Source organism: Adiantum capillus-veneris, chromosome 10 (assembly GCF_014529385.1).
Source record: "Adiantum capillus-veneris isolate H3 chromosome 10, ASM1452938v2, whole genome shotgun sequence".
Lineage (NCBI taxonomy): Eukaryota > Viridiplantae > Streptophyta > Polypodiopsida > Polypodiales > Pteridaceae > Adiantum > Adiantum capillus-veneris.
The window spans coordinates 11,353,447-11,369,258 of NC_140940.1; the positions used below are offsets into that span (position 1 = coordinate 11,353,447).

Genomic DNA, 15,812 nt, shown 5'->3' on the forward strand with positions numbered 1-15,812 from the left:
CAGGACTCTAAACAAAGTTGAAGCATCGAAGAAGCCACAGAATACTTGTGTCGCTTTCGGCGCAGCCCAAAGAAGCCTGCTTTGCAGACCTTTATGAAGTTCAAGTACCGCACGACCCACACTTCCGAGTGGGCCAACGAAAAGTCCCTTCCAGGATTTTGGATGCTATCGGTGATCTCCCTCGACGCCATACAGGTCGGTATGTAACAGACTTGGACACTCCAAGTCAAAAATCAATCGCGACAGCACCAAATAACCACTTCAAAACAATTCACAGATCACAATAGATTTGCACTGGCCCGGCGGAGTTCCGTGCCTAGAGATATTGGCCCCAAAGACTGGCGCTCCTTTTGGTATTTCTTTTTATATTAATCAGTTCAAAGTACAAGAGAGTGGCTAGGGTTTCACTCTCAGACTCTGCGTCCAGATGCTCTGAGAAGCGAAGCCCTCACCACTTATTTAAAGATACAAAGGATGCCCAAAAGCAGAGCCCCAAAAGCTTTTAAAATAAAAAGCATCAGTTCTCTCTCTCTCTTAGAGAGTCTTTTCTCTTTTTTTTAAATAAAAAAAAGCAAAATTCGCGTCGCTCATCATTTTCAATTAAAAAAAAAAAAAAAAAGCCTCCGCGATTTTCGGAAATTAGGGTTTTTGGCAAAAATTAGGGTTTTGCAGGAATTTTAGGGTTTCTGGCAGAAATTAGGGTTTCTGCTGTCCGCCACGTCATCACTTTGTGACATACCCCCCTCTTGAAAGCATTGTAATCGACCGCGATTACGCCTGCAAAACCGACAAAAGCCATAAACTGTCTTAGCAGACACTGACTGTTAATACCTACGTACTAGGAACACATATCTAGCACATGTACAAAATCGACAGTCACATCACATGACATCAAAGGACATCACGAGACATCACAGGACATCACATGACGTTCAACATTCATTCGGATCTTAGACCATGATTTATCGGCAATGTAGCTAGCAATCACATCTAGGTCCAATCGGGACCTCATCGATGTCCGATTGACTAACCCCTATTGCAACCATGTCTATTCGAGATCAATCAGACCAAAATGCTGCAGTCATTTCGGCTATCAGTTCCTGCACTCACAAGAAGTCAAGAACAAATCAGTATCATTATCAGGAAGTCTATTTCATAAAGTCATCCAGCAGAATACTGTCAGCTCTCAGTATCCCTGAAGCTCAAAGAGACATCAGTGACTTTAGTATCAAAATCAAGGCATCTGTTGACAAAGGAGTGTAGTGACTCCCCTCTTGCGCATCCCACTGCACCAAATCTTCGGCCAAGCTGAATTTCTGGGTTCCGTTTGGAGTAGACTATGCTAAACCAAAACATCGAGGTAAAGTTTCACAATCCGAGGAGTATCTGCTAGGTCCTCCTCCTCCATCCACTTCGCATCAAATGCAGGAAAGTTCTTGAACTAAACCAAGAACCGCCTTCGGACTTTACCTTTCTTCGTATCATTATGTGCCAAAATCTGTTCAGGAACAAGGATCTCCTCGTTTTCTTCCACTTCGGGTTGCTCATCAGGCTCCCCATCATCAGGCACATCACCCTTAACAGGGTTCAAGAGACTCACATGCAATGCATTATGAATCCTCCAAGTATCTGGCAGTTTCAATCGGAAGGAGACATCATTTATCTTTTCAGTAATCTGGAAAGGTCCGTAGTATCACATACTAAGCTTTGGAAAAAGCCTCTCCTTTCCCTTTTTCTTTCTTAGGCGTGCCTTCTCAAAAGTAAGAGCACCCAATCATCCTCCTTCAGTTTCAAGTTGCGACGATGGCGATCCGCTGCCTTTTTCTGTCGTTCTTGAGACTCCTGCAATCCAAATCTCGCGAATATTCATCCGCTTCAAATATCTAATCTTTCGTGCTCAGGAAGGATGAAACCTTCGCAGCACTTTCAACAATCTCACATGGCGTCTTCCCCGTCGAAGAGTGTATCGTGTTATTGTAGGCAAATTCCACCAAAGGTAAGTTCTTTTCCCGCTGAGTCTTCTGATCCGAGATACAAGACTTCAATAAATCTAAAATCACTGAATTGGCAATCTCAAATTGCCCGTCAGTCTGCAAGTGGAACGATGACGAGAACTGCAACCGCGTGCCAATGTTCTCCCAAATTGCCTTCCAAAACAAACTCATAAATCTGGGGTCTGTCGAAGACAATCGTCTCAGACGTGCCATGTAATCGGAAAATCATCATGATCATTCTGTCTTCTTGGGAGATCAAAAATGAAATCCATTGCAATACTTTCCCAGGGGTGGGTGGGTATGGGTAAAGGGTGTAACAATCCCTGTGCCTTATGCCTGTCAAACTTGACCTTCTGGCATACCAAGCAACTGCGCACAAACTCTTCCACATCCTTTTTGAGTCTCGGCCCAAAGAAGTATCTCTCTACCCCCTTCATGGTGGTAGCAATGCCGCGGTGACCCGTAAAAAGTGGACAGTGGCATTCAGTCATAACCTTATCCCTCAAAACGGCTGTGTAACGCACAACATAGTCTTTTTCATCAAGTAGCCTTCCCGAAGGGAGTATCTAGCTACTGTCTCCCCATCCCGTATCCGTGTGAAAATATCTGCAAAATCTGTATCTGTGGCATATTGATCGACCATATCCTCGAAGCTCCTATGATGTATCGCGGAAACAACCAAAACCAACGGTTTCCGAGACAAAGCATCTGCCACCACCTTCTTCTGTCCCTGCACATGGACAATCTGGAAGTGGAACTGTGACAAGATGTTCGCCCACCGCATCTGCTTTTCCGAAAGCTGCTTCTATGACAAGAAGTAGCGCAAACTCTGATGGTTTGTAAAGACAGTAAATCCGCTCCGAGTAGGTAATGCCGCCACTGAGTAAGAGCATGGATAACCGCCAAAAGCTCTTTCTCATAAATCTGTGCTGTCATCTCCGGCCTAGAGAACAAACGGCTCTCGTAAGCTATGACATGGCCTTCTTGCATCAAGACCGCACCCAGACTACGACCACAAGCATCACAATATACTTCAAATGACTTCTGCAAGTCCGGCAAAGTCAAAATAGGTCCCGTAGTCAATTTCTCTTTCAATGTCCGAAAGGCAGTCACCTCTGTGGGTCCCCACGAAAAAGGTACTCCTTTCTGTGTCAAGGTATGCAAAGGGGAAGCAACCTCTGCAAACTTTTGTATGAACCGCCTGTAGTACGAACATAGTCCCAAGAAGCTTCTAACTTTATGGATATTCCTCAAATCGGGCCAATCACGGATAGTCTCTATCTTGGCCAGGTCCATTTGCACTCCTGCTGCTGACACAATGTGTCCCAAAAAGTGTATCTCTGGTAGGAAAAATTCACTTTTCTTTGCATTAATCACTAACGTGTGATCTCGTAATGCATGAAAGACTTGAAGCAGATGATCTCTGTGTTCTGCCTCATTCTTGGAGAAAACAATGATGTCGTCAAAGAAAGTGCCAACAAATAGCCTGTACTCTCGAAAAATCTTGTCCATCATCCGGTTAAATGCCGCAGGAGCATTGGTTAAGCCAAAAGGCATCACCAAAAACTCAAATAACCCAAAAGTCGTCCGAAAAGCTGTCTTGTAGACATCTCCTGGCGCTATCCTGATCTGATGATATTCACTCTTCAAGTCAATCATGCTAAAGCACGAGGATCCTTGTAACCTGTCAAGTATATCATCGATCCTAGGAATCGGAAATCTGTTCGTGATGGTGATTTTGTTGAGAGCGCTATAATCGATGCACATTCTCCAAGATCCGTCTTTCTTCAAAACCAACAACACTGGAGAGCAATACGGTGAAGTACTAGGCTTGACAAGACCCTTTTCCAAGAGGTCTTTCACTGGGTTCATAATCGTTTCATTCCGTACTCGGCTCACACGATAAGGTGGCCGATTCGGTGGCGTGCTTCCAGGTATCAGATCAATGGTTTGATCTTCAGGCCCTCTGAAAAGCAAATTGCAATCGGCATGAGTGTGGAGAAAAATCTTGGCGTTCTTTTGATCAGGTCAAAACATATTAAACCTTTATCCAGCGTTCAGTTCTCTCCCAAAAGAATAAGTAAGAAACTGAAGTTCATCAAGTACAATCTCTAAGCCCTTCATTATCAAAGTCGCTTTCTCGGCTCGGTAGTCAACCACGGCGTAGTTCTCGCGTGCCCTGAACACCCCTGTCATTGCAAACAAAGTTTGCCAATTCTCGGTGTAATGGCAACATCTGATCCGGGTGCCAGTCGAACTACCTCCGCCTGTGGCGTCAGTCTGTCGGGCGTAATTCCAAATCGAGCCGCCAATTCCACGTGAAAAGAAATTGGCCTTGGCTCCTTCAAAAGAGCTTCCTGATCCTTCACTTTGTCCCAAAAGCGGCAAACTTTGTACTTTCATTCATTAGATTTGGTGCAGGTCCCACGCCATGTGGTACCATTTCTGCTTTTCTATCTGCCTTTTCTGCTACATTCCTCAGCTGCTCTCGAACTCTCAGACTTGTCGTCGTCTTTAGCATTCTGTTCTTTCTGTGCCTTATTAGGGCACTTCGCGGAGATATGTCCCTGTTCCCCGCATCCAAAGCACTTCCCCTCTCTGATGAAGCGAGCTCTCTCCTCAGGAGTAAGCTTGGGTCGTGCATCATTTTTCTCTGGGTTGCTCTTTTTCTTTCTACTTTCATTCCAAGAAGTCTGTTCGGCTCGTTGTGTCATGGCCTCATCTGTGGGGTAGGTCAGACTGCCAGAGTGAATGGCAAAGCCCCGCTTCGCATGACTCATCAACTCCTGAATAGAAGCTGAGTTCTGTTCCAAGCAGTGATCTCGGATCTCTGTAGGTAGACCCAAGGTAAACCGCTCAATGTGTTCTCTGAACGAGATCTTCTTGAATGAAAAGGCGGGTAGAAAAGAGCTCCAGAATATTTCACAATAAGCATTGATTGTATCTTTCTTTGTCATCCGAAGATGGTTCCAAGCAGCTCGTACATCTCGTTCATATTCTTGCGTCAACCAAGAAGAAATAAAAAGCTTCTTAAAATTCAGCCATTTAACTGGCGCAGTCTTGTTTAAAAGAAGAGTGGACCACCAAGTACGAGCATTCCCCTTAAAGTAATAGGCAGCTCTCCGAATCTTGGAGTGCTCTGAATAGCGTCCTCCCGTGAAAGCGATGTCAAATTGCTGTATAAAAGACAGCCTTCGAAGAATCTGAGTATCAAACTTGATCGAGTGGCCACCTTCCTTAAACTCTCGGACTTTCTTGCTTTCATCTTCGAGAAAGTCATACTGGTTGGCTTTGTAAAAATTCTTCTTGTTCGCATAAAAGTTTCCATGATCAGAATGTGAGCTGTCTGTAGACAAGTCCTCAGTAGAACTGTCAGTCTCTGGGCGAGATGTAGCCTTCTTCTTGCCTTTTCGAAGCTTTGTTTCTTGCTTCGCTTTTTACCTTTTCAGTCTTCTTCGCTCGAATCTGAAGAGCTAGAAGAACTGTCAGAAGAAGAAGAAGAAGAAGAACTGGGTACTCCTTCAAATCGAACACGCTTCTTCTGTTTCTTTGCCTTGTCAAATGTCGACCGACGACCCAAATATCCCGGGAAGTCAGTGCCTTTCTTCTGCTTTTTGCCGTGCTTTTTGCCTTTCTTTTGCACGTCGAAAAGCTGAGCAATCTGTGCATCAACCACGTTCTCTAGTTCCTTCTCCGTATATTTCTTGGAGGCAGAAGGTTTCTTGAGAGCGGGTTTCGGGAGTGGTGTTGTGGTTCTCTGCCACTCCATCTGTACCTCTTCCAAAGAGGTCTGGTTCATATATTTTGTCATCTTCGGGTCCTTGGCAAAATTGAGCATCATCTTTGTTGCATCGCCGATCAACTGGCGACGCTCCATCTCTCTTTGCTCTGCCTGAGTAGGCCGAGGCGGGCCATACTCTCTGTCTGAATCTTCGTTGTGATCCCAGCCCGCATCTCCAGATGGAGAGGGAGTCGACTGATCATTGCCTGAGGCCATAGGTGCCGCGGAAAAAAATTTTCGGGGATCGGATTTCCCGTAGAAGAGAAATCGGCCGTGCTGTGATACCACTGTAACAGACTTGGACACTCCGAGTCAAAAATCAATCGCGACAGCACGAAATAACCACTTCAAAACAATTCACAGATCACAATAGATTTGCACTGGCCCGGCGGAGTTCCGTGCCTAGAGATATTGGCCCCAAAGACTGGCGCCCCTTTCGGTATTTCTTTTTATATTAATCAGTTCAAAGTACAAGAGAGTGGCTAGGGTTTCACTCTCAGACTCTGCGTCTAGATGCTCTGAGAAGCGAAGCCCTCACCACTTATTTAAAGATACAAGGGATGCCCAAAAGCAGAGCCCCAAAAGCTTTTAAAATAAAAAAGGATCAGTTCTCTCTCTCTCTTAGAGAGTCTTTTCTTTTTTTTTTTAATAAAAAAAAGCAAAATTCGTGTCGCTCATCATTTTCATTAAAAAAAAAAAAGCCTCCGTGATTTCCGGAAATTAGGGTTTCTGGCAGAAATTAGGGTTTGCAGGAATTTTAGAGTTTTTGGCAGAAATTAGGGTTTATGTTGTCCGCCACGTCATCACTTTGTGACACGGTACCAGTACCTCACTTTGAAAAGGAGGGGATGTCACGTGACACATCCAACCGTATGTGTCCGTGGACAAGCTACAGCATGATCAGGGTTCAGTTCAGTCCAGTCAGTCTAGATTAGAAGTGATCTGGCACTTTTGTGAGTCTATTCATAGACCGTGCATGTCCAGACACTTAGTGTAGATGCATATCCTCTGGTTGCACACAGTATGATCATAGCATTCCCATCAGAATCCTTCAGGGGAATTTTCCAGTGCATTTAGCCTATTTTACCTATTTTTGACATTTTTCACATATTATTTTTAAGTGACTTTCGTTGTAAAGTAGGTAGGGCAATTTTGCTAAGTTTGTATATAAGCAAACTAGAGCTAGCACTATTTGGCAGAAGAGGCAACATGAGCCAAGCTCAGCAGGCAACTTCTCAAGCAAAAACTTGGTGGATTTTCCTCCAAGCAAAGCCCATCCCTCACCTAGCGTTTTGCATCAACATGCACCATTGGCGTTTTCTCCAGCATGTAGCCATTGTCAGCCGATCCAGACCACAAGCTAGCGTTTTCATCTACTAACGCCAACAGTAGCAGATTAAGTAGCGTTTGCATCAACATGAAGCCTAGCGTTTTCAGCCACAGATAGCCGGCGTTTTCAGCAAATAAGAACAGCCAATTTCAGCCCTAAAAGAGTAGCAGAATTAGCCCCAAAGAACATCAGTTTTTAGCCTTCAGTAGATGCAGATTTTCAGCCATAAGGACCAGCAAAATCAGCGTTTTCAGTGCGCAAAGCCTTCAACTCCTTGCTTGATTAGTTCTCAACCATAGCTAAGAACATCTGGAAGACACTAAAGACTTCGTCTTTCCTCTTCAAGGGGTAGACCCACACCTTTCGAAAAGAGTCATCTATGAATGTCAGGAAATTCAATGCTCCCACTAGAGACTTATGCGGCATAGACCCACATACATCACTATGAACCAAATCTAGAGGATTTCCTAACTTTCTATCCAATAGCGAAGTGGTAAGCCTAGTTTGTTTCCCGTATATGCAATGCTCACACAAACTAAAATCAGAATAGTTTAATACAAGGATATAGCCAAAACGTTGTAATTGTTTCATTCCCTTCTGACTCATATGATCAAGCCGGCTATGCCACAACTCAGTAGAAGGCAAGTCGACTACATAGATAGAGTTTTCTTTTACACTAGAGACTTACGAAGAGTACAATGAACCAGACTTTTGGCCTTCCAGCATGACCAAGTTACCTTTTCCAATAAGCCACCTTTTCCGATAAGCCAGGGACCGTTGCCAAACATTGTAGTGTATCCAAGATCATCAAGTTGTCTTGCTGAAACCAAGCTCTTAGCTAGCTTTGGCACATCTCTAACACCTCGCAGCATAAACTCAGTATCGTTACTTTGCACATGGAGTGTGAAAGTCCGCAGGCCGTTCTTGATTTCGTTCCCGGATTCCTCGAGCGTAGGCCGAAGCCTTCTTGCTCCTTCTCCATGACAGAGTACCTGCGAAAGCACAAACATGAAACGACTTGTAGAGCGTATTCACATCGGTACCTGTCGCTTCAAGTGCAGAAAAGCGAGCTTCGCACGGTGGCTTCGCATAATCATCTACAGATTTCCAATAGGGGAACCTCCAATCGCTAGTGCTGGTGAAATTGGGAGAGAGAGAACACTGGATATGCACGTGGGTCGGTAGGAATAGTTGGTGTAGTGTCGGCAACAATAGCAGCATAGGGGGTACTAGAGAAGAGGGAGGGCTCGCTGCAGATTTGCCGATGCAGGAGAGAGTGTAACCGGCCTGTTCAATCCAAAAAGGGCGGTAGACTTTACTTTAAACCTTGATTTAGCTTTCACCCATTATTAGTCGTCTATTTTACCTGTACTTTCAAGACACGACAAAGGGGAGAGGGATACAGGCTGCTAGATTGCACCTGTATGAGTAGACGGACACTAGATTGGCCCCTAACTTAGGCGCCCCTTTCGGTATTTCTTTATTGTTAAAAAGAGGGAATAAACGCTGAGGTTCCCTACAAGCTGCCCCGCACAAACTCGGCTGAATTTCCACTGTTCCAGCCCGATTTCAACAACATAACTGTACTAGAACCCTTCACGGTCAGTATTCCCACGCATTGGCCGACTTTCCCGACGCATACGGGCACTTCGCAAAACCTGGCGAGAATCTGCAGCACGCTGAATTCTCTGTTTTCAGCGCTGAAAATGCGCCAGATCACCTGTACAACAGTCCCCTTGCGTCCCCGAACCTCCTGGGGGTATTAGGGTCCATTTAGGGCCAAAACCCTAAACCTGCAAAAATACACAGCAGGCTGTAATTTACTGTTTCGGGCTCCGTTTCGCGTGCCGGTCGCATCCGTAGCAAGTCCTCGAGCTCCCGCACCTGTAGGGCTACTTGCCCTTTGAATCGGACGAGATTTCTGGCGTGAAACCTCTCCGAATTCACCTGTACCTGCGGGGGATTAGCCGCTAGCTAATCCAGTACCTGTGCAAGAGGCTGTTGCCTCGGCAATCGCGCATGAACCCACACAACTGTACATTGGTCAAATGAAGAGCCCACTAGAGGAGCATAACATACTGCCAAAGGGGAGAGAGAGGGCAGTGCGTGACGTGCAGGGCATCACTCCTGGCACCGCACTGTGCATAAGAGGGAAAGCAAGCACTCCATAGCTCTTAACCTGTGACAGGCTGAAAATGAGCCTCTTTTCTCTTCAAATTCAGCGCCCCCTTCTCTTGCATGAGGAAAGTGCACCAGAAGGTGCCACTTGGCACATTTATAAGCATTTTCCCGTTTCGGGGTTGCCGTCTAAAAATATCCCAACCGGTTGCCCAGTTGACTTCACGGCAGAGTAAGAAAATGTTCCCCTTGTCATTCCGAAGATAATGACATCAACACATTTTCAGGTCCCAAAATAGCAGTTCCCTAAATTTTAGGAGATGCTGCCATTGTATCTTTCTAGGTCATCCGACCCTCTTTGTACACTGCGGCCACATCCAGAACTGAAATGTAGCCTCTGTAGCAAAGGATTTCACTTTGGCTAGTCAATGACCCCACTTGGCTAACCATAGTCCTTGTCCAACCTTAGTGCTCTCTTGCCCATAGGCCTGGACTCCCTTTGGACAGTTCCAGACTAGCTATGCAATGCAGGGCAGTTAGATTTCCCGAGGGGTGTTTCCAAAACGTGAAAGTAAATAGATAATAAGAAAGAAATCAACAAAATGGATAGATAGTAGTCACACACTGGTGACATACCCCCTTCTTGAAATCTCAAACGTCCTCGTTTGCATCTATGTCGTACATGCTTACTGTCAACACTGATGTATTCAACACCTGTCGACACATATACGACACATACATGCTCATTGTCAACCCTGGTGTATTCAACACCTCGTCGACTCATGTATTGCCTGCGTGTGAACCCTGTCCCAATGACATAGTGGTAGCTGCGCACTCTGCCGTTGCTTTGAGTCACTAACTTTCCAATGACAAAATGGTAGCTGCACATTTTGCCACTGTCTTATAGTACACGTTGGATCTCGTAACACTTTCGAGCATACCCAAACCGACAGTTTAAGAATGCCGTTACACATGTACTCTTGAATGGAAGCAATCACTGTATCCGTGACAAACTGACAAGAAATACTCACTTCTATAGCACTAACCAAACTTTTGGACATTCCATAAGAGCAATTGCCAAACTGACAATCTGTACAGCTCTAACATTCATGTAACAGGTATTTGATTTGAGCTCACTTTAAATACCATGTACATCATTTCTTTCAGAAGCCATTGTCACACTGACAATCCATGTAGCTTTGAAACTCAAGGGGTCAAGGTAGGTTGCAAATCGATGGCTTCCAGGTAAATTGAAAACACAGTTGGTGACTCTGCATGTTCACCCTCTTCCATCCACTTAGCATCCATTGGTGGATAGTTTCTGAACTTTACCAAGTAACGCCTAGCAACCTTTCCTTTCACTTTCCTTTCTTTGTGTGCCAAAATCTGTTCCGGGCCCAAGATCTCGTCAAGTTCCTCGATTTCTGGCTGATCTTCAGCTTGCATATCTTCTGGCACATCACCCACATAGGGTCTGAGAAGACTCACATGAAACGCATTGTGAATCTTCGAACTGTCAGGCAATTTCAGCCTATATGCAACATCACTGATTATGTCGCATACTTGAAAAGGCCCATAGTACCGCATGTTGAGCTTTGGAAACAGTCTTTCCTTGCCCTTCATCTTCTTTAACCTTGCCTTTTGAAAGCGTAAAAGCACCCAATCACCAAGTGAATATACCACTTCACGACGGTGACGATCAGCTGCTTTCTTTTGTTTTGCCTGAGTCCTTTCTAAGGCCACTTTGACCTTCTTGTACATTTCATCCATGTCCTGAACATACTTATCTGCTTCAAATATCTTGTCCTTTGTATGCAGTATGGGAGGAACTTTCTTGCCACCTTCAACTATCTCAAAAGGTGCCTTGCCAGTTGATGAATGCACTGTATTATTGTATGCATACTCCACCAATGGCAAATACTGCTCCCACTTTCCTTTATGCTCTGACACATAGCACTTCAGCAGATCTAGGACAGTAGAATTTGCCTCTAGGACAGTAGAATTTGCCAGTTGATGAATGCACTGTATTATTGTATGCATACTCCACCAATGGCAAATACTGCTCCCACTTTCCTTTATGCTCTGACACATAGCACTTCAGCAGATCTAGGACAGTAGAATTTGCCTCTTCTGACTGCCCATCTGTTTGAGGATGAAATGACGAAGAGAATTTGAGCGTGGTGCCCATATTCTCAAACAAGCCTTTCCAGAACAAACTTGTCATGCGTGGATCATGGTCGCTAACAATCGACTGTGGCATACCATGATACTTGAAAATATTGCTCATAAACAAGCGTGCCATCTGATCTGGCTTTATCTTCTTCCTGACAGGAATAAAATGAGCCTGTTTGTTGAATCTGCAAATAATGGTCCAAATACCATCGTTTCCTGTCTGCGTTCTCGGAAGATCAAAGATAAAATCCATAGCAATACTTTCCCATGGTTTATCTGGAATAGGTAGTGGTTGCAATAACCCTGGTGCCTTTTGCCTGTCAAACTTGACCTTTTGGCATATTAGGCATTCTCGCACAAAGGCATCCACATCCCTTCTCAATGTAGGCCAATAGAAGAATGTCTCAACCGCTTTAACTGTAGCATCAATACCACGATGCCCTGCATACGGTGGGACATGACTCTCTTCCATAACTTTGCGTCGCAATGGCTTTATGACACACAATCTGCCATGCATCATCATGAACCCGTCTTTAAGAAGATAGTGTTCATGACGTTGTCCATCCATTAGTTGCTCGAAGACCCTTGCAAAATCTTCATCATTTGCATACTGTTCTCTCATATCATCAAGTTCATGATGATAAGGAATCGACACAGCTGAAATTTGTGGCTTCCTTGACAAGGCATCAGCCACAACGTTCTTCTTGCCTTTCACATGCACAATCTGAAAATGGAACATGGACAAGATATTTGCCCATCGCATATGCTTCTCATATAACTTTGTTTGTGTCAAGAAGTATCGCAAGGTCTGATGATCCGTTTGGACAACGAAATCTGCACCTAGCAGGTAGTGTTTCCAACTTAAGAGCGTATGAATCACTGCCAGTAACTCTTTCTCATAGACCTGCATGGTCATCTCTGGCCCTTGCAAAATTCTGCTCTCATAGGCTACTACCCTGCCATCTTGCGTTAGCACTGCACCAATGCTACTACCGCAGGCGTCACACTGGACCACAAATGACTTCCTAAGATCTGGCAACACAATGACTGGATCTGAAGTCATCTTTTCCTTTAAGAGATTAAAAGCTGAAATCTCTTTTTGTGTCCATCTAAAGGTGACTGCCTTCTATTGAAGAGCATGTAAAGGTGAAGCAATCTCAGCGAAATTTCGGATAAACCTTCTGTAATAGGAGCATAGTCCCAAGAAGCTTCGGACATCATGCACCGTCTTCAAATCTGGCCATGGCTTGATCGCTTCAACTTTTGCAGGATCCATTCTGACACCATCCATTGAGACAATGTGTCCCAGAATGTGGATCTCTTCCAGAAAAAATTCACTTTTCTTTGCATTGATGAGCAACCTATGACTGCGTAGCTCTTCGAACACAATGGCCAAGTGATGCCTATGCTTCTCTTCATTCTTTGAGTAGACTATCATGTCATCAAAGAATGTATCAACAAACTGCTGGTGTTGACGGAAAATTCTGTCCATCATCCTATTGAACGTAGCAGGAGCATTTGTGAGACCAAAGGGTATCACTAAAAATTCGTAAAGGCCAAACGTTGTTCTAAAAGCAGTCTTGTGTACATCCTCTGATCTAATGCGGATCTGATGGCACCCACTCTTTAGATCTATCTTGCTAAACATAGCTGCTGCTCCTAATTTGTCTAGAATATCATCAATTCTAGGTATAGGGAACCTATTCTTGATGGTATTCTTGTTCAGTGCACGGTAGTCGATGCACATACGCCATGAGCCATCCTTTTTGTGCACCAACAACACTGGAGAACAGAATGGAGATGAACTGGGCTGAATCAGCCCCTTTTCTAACAGCTCCTGTACTTGGCCCATTATCTCTTTCTGTTGAGCCGCACTAACCCTGTACGGAGGCTTATTTGGTGGACTACTGCCTGGCACCAAATCTATCGCATGGTCCTCGGGTCTCTCTGGCGGTAATTGAGACAGTAATGAATCGGAAAAACAGTCACTGTACTGTTGTAAAAACATTGACCTTTCTTTATCTAGCACAGATAAATCTGATTCATCACAATCTGACACTTCACGTGCAAAAACCAAGTACGCAGAAAGATGCTTTTTCATTACAGAAGTAATAGCAGAAGTTGATACAGTAGGAATAGACTCCCCTTTAAGCTTTACATCCAGAATGTGAGTCTTTCCCCTGCTCTGTACAGTGATCTTTTTGTTGTAGGCATCCATGATTCCCTGTACACGAAACAACCAAGGAATACCTAACAACACATCACATCCGTCCAATGGCATGATGTAAAATTCTTCAGCATCTACATAGGACTGGATATGTAGACGCAACTTTCCAATGATGGGTGTCAGCCTCTGTATGGCCAAGACATGCCAAACCTGCCTCTGCTGTATACCCCATCTCTTCAGGTGTGATTCCCAACTTTGAAGCCAATTCTGGGGAAATGAAGTTGGCTTTGACACCTGGATCAAAGAAGATAAGCACTGTTTGATCCCTGACGTTTCCCCATGCTCTGCAAAGCTCACTTGCATCTGAATTTGGCTTGTCGCCCACCATATCTGGCACTAGACCAGCCATGGGCTTCTTTCCTTTCCTGTCCTCCTTGTCTTCAGAATCAACTGGCCTTTTCTTTGTAGGACAGTTGTAAGCAATGTGGCCAGGTTGCTCACATATAAAGCATTTGTTCTCTGTCCTCAGGACCTTCTTTTGCTCTTCTGACTTGCGAGGAAAACGTCTTTTCCATTTCTTTGCTGGTCCCTTTTCTGATTCAGCCGTAGCTTTGTCTTTCCCTGCGTTGGCTGACTCCTGAGTCCCTTTAGGAGCCTCATTGGGAACGTGCTTCTTGGCTGAATTTTTCTTGCCTGATCCTGCCTTGACTCCAGTGTTAAATTCACAATATTCTCCCTTGAGCAAACCATTGCCAGTGTTTGCTACCTCGATGAGCTGCGTCAAAGTAGGGACTTTTGTCTTCGTACAATACTTTCTCAATCCATAAGGTAGGCCACAACAATATTTTTCAATCTGTTCTGTCAATGGCACAAACCTATAGGAAGTTACTGGAAGTAGAGCTTTCGAAAACTTCCGATTGTAATCATCCAGATTTCTGCAAGTGGTGGCATTTAGCTGGTGCCATTCTGTCATGACATTTGCTTCGAAGTCATCAGATAACCATGCTGCTGCAAAAATCTGCTTAAAGTAAATCCATGTGGACGGAGCTTTCCCTTGAAGCAATAAAGTTGTCCACCATTGTCCCGCATTCCCTGTCAAGAAAGTGGTTGCCTTGCGGACCTTTGAAGCCTCTGTAAAGTTTCCCCCTGCATAGGCCTTGTCAAACTGTTGGAGGAATGAGAGAGCCTTCTTCCTGTCATCAAACCCTGTAAAGGTTGTGAATGACACACCTTTGCCACCTTCTTTGTACGGAGTTGGCCTCTCCAGCGGCGTTAAATTGTCATATGGAAGTGACTGAAACATGGGAACACTATTAGGGTTCATCTGTGTTTCTTGGCCGCTATTAACTTGACCTGGAAACGCCATATTTGGCTGCTGATTTGTAATTCCAGCCATACCAAAATTTGCTTGTGGCATCCTAAATTGGCCCTGAGTGCTTTGAAATCCTGGTTGCATACCCATGACACTGTACATGGGGTTAAGGCATCATCGTTTGAGCACCCCCAAACACTGTTCCTGGCGTGTAAAACTGATTTCCAGGTGCATGACCAGCCATGCTCTGGAATACCGATCCACCTCCAAAATAGCCAGGGTGTACTGAAGGTGGTGGGAAGACTTGTTGCATAGCCTGTAGGTTGCTTCCCTGCCCATTAGAACCAGCTATAGGCTGCTGAAAGGTGGCGGGCTGAACTGGTTCAGCTTGAAAAACTGGCATCTCAGCCACCTGTTCTTGCACCTTAGGCATAGGTTGTGGAGACTGCATGTTCTCTGTCAAGTGTACAGGTGTTTCCATTGACTGTGCGGTATGAATCACCTGTGCTCGAGCCTTAACAGGCTTTTGAATATGATCCAGTGACCCAACTTGCTGAGACGGAACAGGAGCTTGCAGAAAGGCTAAAAACCTTGGGTTCTGCATTACTTGTGTAAACATAGCCACAACAGTAGCCAACTGGGTCCTGAAAATATCGTCATCTGTCTGTTGTGGTCTTGACGACTCACCCACTTCATGTGTCTGTTGACCCTGTGAAGAGGAAACCTCTTCAGTCACATCATCTGGTCTGTCAGCCATAATTGCAATTCCTTGTGTCTGGTCTATGATCCCCTGTGTCTTCAAGCCCAAAACTGACCAAGGCTCACTTCTATGGGAAAAAGTGATTTAATCCCGTCGATGGAACCATGTAACCGGCCTGTTCAATCCAAATAGGGCGGTAGACTTTACTTTAAACCTTGATTTAGCTTTCACCCATTAT

At 44.7% G+C, this 15,812-nt stretch overlaps 1 protein-coding gene across 1 annotated transcript in view; it reads left to right on the forward strand.

The window, feature by feature from the left end:
* The window catches only part of LOC147448446 (BRISC complex subunit Abro1-like protein), a 98,720-nt gene that overhangs the window by 20,078 nt on the left and 62,830 nt on the right, over nt 1-15,812 (forward strand). The window lies entirely within an intron of this gene.